Raw genomic sequence first — 9,183 nt, 5'->3', positions numbered from 1 at the left:
AAGACCAAGATGTCATCAAGATACACCACCACACAGATGTAGAGAAGGTCCCGGAACACGTCGTTCACCAATTCTTGAAAGACTGCTGGTGCGTTACACAGGCCGAAGGGCATCACACAGTATTCATAGTGCCCATCACGGGTATTGAACGCGGTCTTCCATTCGTCCCCAGAGCGGATGCGGACCAAGTTGTAGGCACCCCGAAGATCCAACTTGGTAAACACACGAGCTCCTCTAAGCCGATCAAACAATTCGGGGATGAGCGGCAGGGGGTATTTATTTTTCACGGTGATTTGGTTCAATCCCCGGTAGTCAATGCATGGGCGTAGGTCGCCCTCTTTCTTCTTAACGAAGAAGAAGCCTGCTCCAGCAGGAGAGGAGGATCTCCAAATGAATCCCCTTGCCAGGTTCTCTGTGATGTAGGTAGACATGGCCCTTGTTTCGGCAGGAGACAGCGGATATATCCGTCCTCGAGGTGGTGTAGTTCCCGGGAGCAGGTCGATGGCACAATCGTAAGGACTATGTGGCGGCAGTACCTCTGACTCCTTTTTATCAAAGACGTCCGCGAAGGACCAATAGGCCAAGGGCAGTCCCGGTAGGGACTCTGGAACCGGAGGTCATCGGATGGGTTGTATAGTCCTCAGACAGTTCTCGTGGCAAGAGGAGCCCCATCGGGTAATTTCACCAGTACCCCAGCTGACTGACGGTTCGTGTGTCCGTAACCAGGGGAGTCCCAGCAGGATTTGATGGGACATGTGTGGGAGGACATAGAGAGCGATGTTCTCGGTGTGCAGGGCACCGATACGCAGTTCCACCGGCTTGGTGATCCACGAGATGGTGTCAGAGAGGGGTCTCCCATCCACAGAGGCAATCACTAGGGGTTTGTCGAGTGGAGTAACAGGCACCTGGTACTTGTCCACCGTGGCCTGCTGGATGAAATTGCCTGCTGCCCCGGAATCGAGGTATGCCTTGGCCGTGAACCGCGTCTCTCCCGTTGTCACTTGAACTGTCCACGTAACCGGGTCTGAGAGAGTCCCAGCACCTAGGGTGGCCTCTCCTACAAACCCTAGGCTTTGGAGTTTCCCGGCCTCTCTGGAAAGGAGCGTAGAAGGTGTGTGCCCTCTCCGCAGTAGAAGCAGAGACCCTTGGCGAGCCGTTCTGCTCGGCGTTGTTCAGACTGCCGCAAACGGTCGATCTGGATGGGCTCGTGGACGGAGACACCAGATGACGTTGACTGAAGTACGGCGGGCTTCTGCGGAGGAGAGGAATGCCATATCGGACGTCTCTCACGGAACACCTCTTTGGATCGTTCCTGAAAACAAAGATCCACTCGAGTTGCTAGCGTAATCAGGGCATCCAGGGTAGACGGCACGTCACGACCAGCCAGCTCATCTTTAATTCGACCCGAGAGACCTTCCCAGAAGGCGGCGATTAGAGCCTCATTGTTCCACCCGAGTTCCGAAGCCAAGGTGCGAAAACGGATGGCATATTGACCCACCGTCAGAGTCCCCTGACGTAACCGGAGGAGAGATGAGGCAGACGCGGAGGCGCGTCCGGGCTCATCAAAGGTGCCACGAAATGCCTGCAGGAACTCCTGGATGTTAGTGGTCACAGGGTCCTCCTTCTCCCACAAGGGGTTCATCCACGCCAGTGCCTCACCCTCTAGATGGGACATCATGAACGCGACCTTGGCTTGGTCGGAGGCAAACAAATGCGGCAGTTGCGTGAAATGGAGGGAGCATTGGTTTATGAATCCCCTGCAGGTCTTGGGATCTCCGGCGTACCGGGGTGGTGAGGCCAGACGAAGCCTGGAAGCATCCGAGGAGGCTGCCATGGAAGCTGGGACCGTGGATCGTCCAGTGGAAGCTCGAGATGCCGAAGATGTAACCGACGCTTGTAGCGTGTTCAGGCGTGCGTCCACGGAAGACATAAAGTTCAGCATACGGGTCTGGGTCTCACGCTGGCGTGTGAGTTCCTCCTGCAAGGCCGCTAGTGCTTCGGCGGGATCCATGGCCTGTTCTTACTGTTAGGGCCAGGTGGACGGGCAGACCCAGGAGGTGGATCCACTGGGCCGAACTCCTTGATGAAGGCAAGGGGTCCGGTAGCCGGAGCACTACGGATAGCAGGACAGTCCGTGCACAAGAGTGGAATGGAGAAGTCCCTGGGACCACGGAGTCACTGATGGTAGTCCGGGTGACGGAGCTCAGGTTCGGAGGCCGAGATGTTGTCAGGCGGAGTCCGGAACCGATGGAGTGAGAGGACGGGTCACCACAGGGATCAGAGATGGTACGGACTGACGGAATGGCAGATAGTCAGCGTTCGGGAATCGGCAGGACCGGATGGCGAGGCAGGAGCGGCTCTAGAAGAGAGATAGGTAAGTATGGCACAGAGACACAAGGAGACCTGACTCCTAGCTTAGGAAACACGAAGAACAGGCCCCGCCCACTTGGACACTAAACCCCTTTATACCCTGTACCTGTGGGTTCAATTTCCTGTTAATGGACGCTGGCCCTTTAAGAAAGGGTCAATGACCGCGCGCACGCCCTAATGCGCATGCGCGAGGCCCGGGTGCCAGAAGCCAGGGCAGGGAGCGGTGAGAAGGACGCAGGAGAGCCGGGCTGGGGCTGAGTAGCCGACGGGCGCCGGGAGCGGGGACCGGGCCGCCTGGAGACTGCAGGCAATGGAGGCTGGAGACCGGGGAGAGAAGCAGGGAAGCCGGGGAGCATGGCAGGTGAGCCGGGGAGCAGAGCAGGGGACCCGGAGAGCGTGACAGAGGTCAAGGAGCTCTGATTGGTCGCTATAGGCACCAAAGGACATTTTTAGTATAAAACAACTTATATGTCAGTTAATATGATTTCAGTGGTGAGAAGGAGAGTGGGAGAGAATGAGAGTGGGAGAGTGACAGACAGAGAGAAAGGGAGAAAGTGAGAAAAGGAGAGAGAGGGATTGCAGAAGAGTGGTAGAGCAGGAGAGGGAGAGTGTGAGTGAGAGAGAGAGAGAGAGAGAGAGGGAGAGTGGGAGAGAAACTTAGTTACTATCCCGGGCAACGCCGGGTACTACAACTGGTTTTAAATAAAAAATAGTCACTTGCAGAGCCCAAATCACAAAGATTTGGTCATTGTCAATGGCATAGCAACTGCTTATGCCACCCGGGGCGGTCGTCAAATTTGCCGCCCCCCTCTGTTGGCCATCGATAATCCAGAATATATAACTTGGGAATCTTGGGTATTGGGTGATGGATGGAGGGGGACAGCGGCTGATGGGGAGAGTGGTAGCATATGAAGGGGGGGCAGAGGCTGATAGGGAGAGCAGTGGCATATGAAGGGGGGCAGCGGCTAATGGGGAGAGCGGTGGTGGATGCAGGGGGGCAGCGGCTGATGGGGTGAGCGGTGGTGGATGCAGGGGGGCAGTGGCTTATAGGAAGAGCCATGGCAGATGGAGGGGGGGCAGCAAATAGAGGAGGGCGGTGGCAGATCATAAGCAGTAGCGGCGGTGGATCGGGGGCGGTGACTACTGCTGCTGTGGCGGCGGCATGGCTGAAAGGGGGCAGTGGTGGGGGCAGCGATGGATTGGGGGCTGATTGGGGGCAGCGGTGGTTCGGGGGCACTTACCAAATGGCACTTGCAGGGATCACTATCCTCAGCTTTCACGGATGAAGTGAAGCTGAGGGGAGTGGTCACCTACAGGTCACCGGCCTCAGATCCAAGGTGATTGGAGAGATCGGTCACAAGGCCGATCTCTCCATTCAGAGATGGGGGTGGGTGAACCAAAGTTCACCCAGCCCCAGCCAGTGATTAGTGCTATAGCTGCACTGATCATGGCTGAATTTCAATGTTTCAGCCATTTTCAATGGCTGAAATATTACAGTGGCTATGATTGGCTGAGCGGCGTTCGTCAGCCAATCACAGGCTCCATAGGTCCGGGGGGAGACACCACCCCTCCTGCAGTCAGGCAGAGGTCCCTTCCTCCCCGAATCTAAGGTTTTTGCACACCGATCGCAGCCACTGAGGCTCCGGGGTCGCAATTTTGTCATGATGTACTGGTTACGTCATAGGTCATTAAGTACCAGGTCACCATGACGTACCCAGTATGTCATGGATCGTTAAGAGGTTAATCAACAATTAATATTTCTTCTATGTTTTTCTATTTTTTATTTTTTACCCCCAAAATGCCACCCCCCCCTTACACGCGCTGCCTGGGGCAGACCGCCCCCTCCGCCCCCCCTTTGCTACGCCACTGGTCATTGTCCAAATGTTTTTGGACCTAACTATATGTATACACTTACACATAGTAAAACTACTCGTGACACAAGTCCATCACATATACTGTACACTTTAGCTATTCTTCTGGAACTGTTTTTTTCATCAGTCTGCAGAATTTGCCCAGCATGTATACTTTAGTAAAAAACTACAATCATACAATCATAATCATATCTATTACCATAATTAAGCCTTTTTTATATTGCTTTAAGGTATATTAATGATGTTCAGCATCTGCCCTCCTTCAGTATATCCCCTGCAATAGAATAATAACCACGTTGAAGGCAAATATAGCAATACTGAAGCAAAGGACATGTTACCCTTGGTCCGCCCACGCTTTCACAAGTCAGCTTCAAGCTTTATTGAGTCGTGTCATTCTCTGAAACAGAGATTTGACAAAACACATATTGTGATAAATTCTACCCTGAGCAAAAAAGCAAAAAACAAGACATAATATTCCATCCATTATAAAGTTTCTGGCAGAAATTTGCTTTGATATTTCATATTATTCTAAGATACATAATATATTTTATTATATTACATGGAGATTACTATAATTATTATGCTAAGGATGTACATACTGTAACTAAGAAGGGAAACCCAAAAATATCTATTCAATAAGGCAAAATAGTTACAAAATATATATGACTTTATTGAAGTAATAAAAACACAAATCGACACAGACAGTATAAAAACAGAATGACCAAGGATGTGTGAGGAGGTGGGCTTGTACGGGCGTAATAGATGCTCTCTAATGAATATACAGAGAATTCCTAATGATATGCTACCACAAAAAGGCTAGTGAACAATATCAATTAAACTAACACAATACAATGACTACAATAACATTTCAAATATTTGGTAACCTGAAAAGTATTCAATTTATGATGCAATATCATATATAATGGCAAGATAATTTGCATAAAATGAATACGAAAAATGAATAATGCTGTAGTATCCCTGGTAATGATGATAGCTATTAGCGATAATGCAGCAAAAGCCAGCTACAGAAATTAATCAGATAATACTATAATAGGTATTGCTGGCAGCAAATCATATCTGGTCATGAAATATAGACAGGAAAGAAAATCCATTGAGTCCGTACCAGCAAACAAGCTACAGACCGCTCACACCACTCCAACGATTGTTTTGCTTTCGCTTCATCAGGGAGTGAGGTGGAGGGGCCAGTGACTGGATATAAACACCAGAGTAGACAGCTGTTAATAATTAAATGAGACACCTTCCTACCTGCTGCCATCAGTCACGCATGCGCAGTACACCATCCAAGGCCGGCGACAGGTGCATGTCTAATAAGGGCGAAGATGTTGCCATTTATGATGCACAATTGTCCAAACAGGGAAAGGGCAGGATGAATTAACGGTACAGCGCTCAGTGCTTTCGGCCTCCATATAGATAAAGGAATGTTGTGCGGTGCCTGCACAATTAAGGTTGGGACATTATAGAAAGAAAGTATGGCTATAAAATTGAAACAGAAATGCTTAAAATGCTAATAAACACACGAATAGAGTGCAGAACATAAAAAAAAGGAAAAAAAATATTTACTGTATTTTTTTTGCCTCTTATTTTTATGTTCTCCACTCTATTCCTGTATGTATTATCATTTTAAGCATTTCTGTTTCATTTTATATATATATATATATATATATATATATATATATATATATATATATATATATTATATAAAGCTAAGTGTACTGTATGTGTGTATATATGTGTGTGTGTGTATGTGTGTATGTCCGCTAAAGGAATCCGCACCATCGCATTTACAATCACGAAATTTTGCGCAGACGCCTCATGTGACCAAGGGAGCGTCGTAGACTATGTTTTGACAGAAAAATGTAACCCCATGCTTTACAGTTAGTCTCTAAAATCCTGCCGCCATTAAACTGAATGGAGGTGGGAGCTAGGTTATTAATAGCAACTGTCAGTGGTTGCTATAGGAACAAAATAAACTGTTAGTTGAAGCTTATGTGTGAGGTTATATGATGCCGGTGGAGAGATGGATAGAGACACAGAAAAAGACAGAATGAGACACAGACAGAGACAGATGGGGAAAGAGACAGAAAGACAGATGGGGAAAGAGACATCCCTTGAAAGAGACAGACGGGCAAAGAGACAGACGGCCAAAGAGACAGCCCTGGAAAGAGACAGACGGGCAAAGAGACAGATGGGCAAAGAGACAGATGGGCAAAGAGACAGACGGGCAAAGAGACAGACGGGCAAAGAGACAGAAAGGCAAAGAGACAGACTGACAAAGAGACAGACCTGGAAAGAGACAGACCTGGAAAGAGACAGATGGGCAAAGAGACAGACGGGCAAAGAGACAGACGGGGAAAGAGACATACGGGGAAAGAGACAGACGGGGAAAGATACAGACGCGGAAAGAGACAGACAGGGAAAGAGACAGACAGGGAAAGAGACAGACAGGGAAAGAGATAGACGGGGAAAGACACAGACAGGGAGAGAGACAGACCTGGAAAGCAACAGCCGTGGAAAGAGACAGTCGGGGAAAGAGACAGCCCTGGAAAGAGACAGCCAGGGAAAGAGCCAGACAGGGAAAGAGACAAATGGTAAAAGAGACAGATGGGGAAAAAGACAGACGGGGAAAGACACAGACGGGGAAAGAGACAGTCCTGGAAAGAGTCAGCCGGGCAAAGAGACAGCCCTGGAAAGAGAGAGCCCTAGAAAGAGACAGACGGGGAAAGAGACAGATGGGGAAAAATACAGACCTGGAAAAAGACAGACCTGGAAAGAGACAGCCCTGGAAAGAGACAGCCCTGGAAAGACACAGACGGGCAAAGAGACAGACCTGGAAAGAGACAGCCCTGGAAAGAGACAGACGAAGAAAGAGACAGACCTGGAAAGAGACAGCCCTGGGAAGAGACAGCCTTGGAAAGAGACAGACGGGCAAAGAGACAGACCTGGAAAAAGACAGACCTGGAAAGAGGCAGACCTGGAAAGAGACAGCCCTGGAAAGAGACAGACAGACACACACATAGAGACAGACACAGAGATAGAGAGAGACAGACAGACAGAGAGATGGAGACAGATAGACTGATACAAATACAGAGAGAGATAGAAATAGTCAGACATAGACACAGACAGACAAGGAAAGAGACAGACAGAGAGACAGACAAACAGCGACACACAGACAGAGACTGGGAGAGAGACAGAGAGACAGTCACTATCCCGGGCAACGCCCGGGTCCTACAGCTAGTGTATATATATATATATATATATATATATATATATATATATATATAATGAGGCTAGAGAATGGAAAAATATTGCTTTATTTGATGGTAATTTCTTGAATTTATAGGTTTCCTGTAACTAAGAATACTTTATTTCTTTACAATATTTGCTTGTTTAGCATTTGAACCTAGAGCTTTGGTACAGTAATGCAGCAATGTTAACCATTGTGCTGCCTCATCTAATATGTGAATTTATCTCTTTATGAGCTGGGGCAATATTATAATTAGAGTTGAGCGAATGCAGTAATGTTCGCAATTGCTACACTCATAACGAGTAGTGATGAGCGAGCATGCTTGTTACTACTCGGTACTCGCACGAGTATCACTGTACTCGGGCTACTCGGCGGGTACCGAGTAATTTCGCGATACTCGTGCTGTACTCGTGGTCTTCATCCCTGCATGTTGGCGCTCTTTTGAGAGCCAGCCCTCATGCAGGGATTGGCTGGCAGACCACTGCAATGCCACAGCCCTGTTAGTTGTGGAATTGCAGTGATTGGCCGGCCTGCACAGCGTGACCGAGCCTTTATACCGGCGGGCGCGCTGTGCTCTGCACACAGCCATCTCATATTCCCTGCTTTCCACGCCCACAGGCGCCTATGATTGGTTGCAGTGAGACACGCCGCCCCGCTGAGTGACAGGTGTCTCACTGCACCCAATCACAGCAGCCGTTGGGCATGTCTATACTGTGCAGTAAAATAAATAAATAAATAATAAAAAAAAATGGCGTGCGGTCCCCCCAATTTTAATACCAGCCAGATAAAGCCATACGGCTGAAGGCTGGTATTCTCAGGATGGGGAGCCCCACGTTATGGGGAGCCCCCCAGCCTAACAATATTAGTCAGCAGCCGCCCAGAATTGCCGCATGCATTAGATGCGACAGTTCTGGGACTGTACCCGGCTCTTCCCGATTTAACCTAGTGCGTTGGCAAATCGGGGTAATAAGGAGTTAATGGCAGCCCATAGCTGCCACTAAATCCTAGATTAATCATGTCAGGCGTCTCCCCGAGATTCCTTCCATGATTAATCTGTAAATTACAGTTAAAAAACACACACACACCCGAAAAATCCTTTATTAGAAATAAAAAACAATAACAAAGTCCCTCATCACCAATTTATTAACCCCGACAAACCCTCCATGTCCGGCGTACTCCACAGTCCTCCAGCGTCGCGTCCAGCTCTGCTACATTCAGGTGACAGGAGCTGCAGAATACACCGCCGCTCCTGTCAGCTTCACACAGCAACTGAGGTGAGTATAGCGATCAGCTGCTGTCAGTCAGGTAACTCACTGCCACCGCTGGATCCAGCGGTGCTGCGATTAACCTCAGTGACAGCAGCTGATTGCTATACTCACCTCAGTTGCTGCATGGAGCTGACCGGAGCGGCGGTGAGTAGCGCGATCAGCTGAGCTGTCACTGAGGTTACCCGCGGCCACCGCTGCATCCACCGCTGGATCCAGGTAACCTCAGTGACAGCTCAGCTGATCGCTATACTCACCTCAGTTGCTGCATGGAGCTGACCGGAGCGGCGGTGAGTAGCGCGATCAGCTGAGCTGTCACTGAGGTTACCCGCGGCCACCGCTGCATCCACCGCTGGATCCAGGTAACCTCAGTGACAGCTCAGCTGATCGCGATACTCACCTCATTTGTTGC

This window comes from Anomaloglossus baeobatrachus, chromosome 9 (genome assembly GCF_048569485.1).
Source record: "Anomaloglossus baeobatrachus isolate aAnoBae1 chromosome 9, aAnoBae1.hap1, whole genome shotgun sequence".
In the NCBI taxonomy this organism is placed as follows: Eukaryota; Metazoa; Chordata; class Amphibia; order Anura; family Aromobatidae; genus Anomaloglossus; species Anomaloglossus baeobatrachus.
This window is presented reverse-complemented; position numbering follows the sequence as displayed.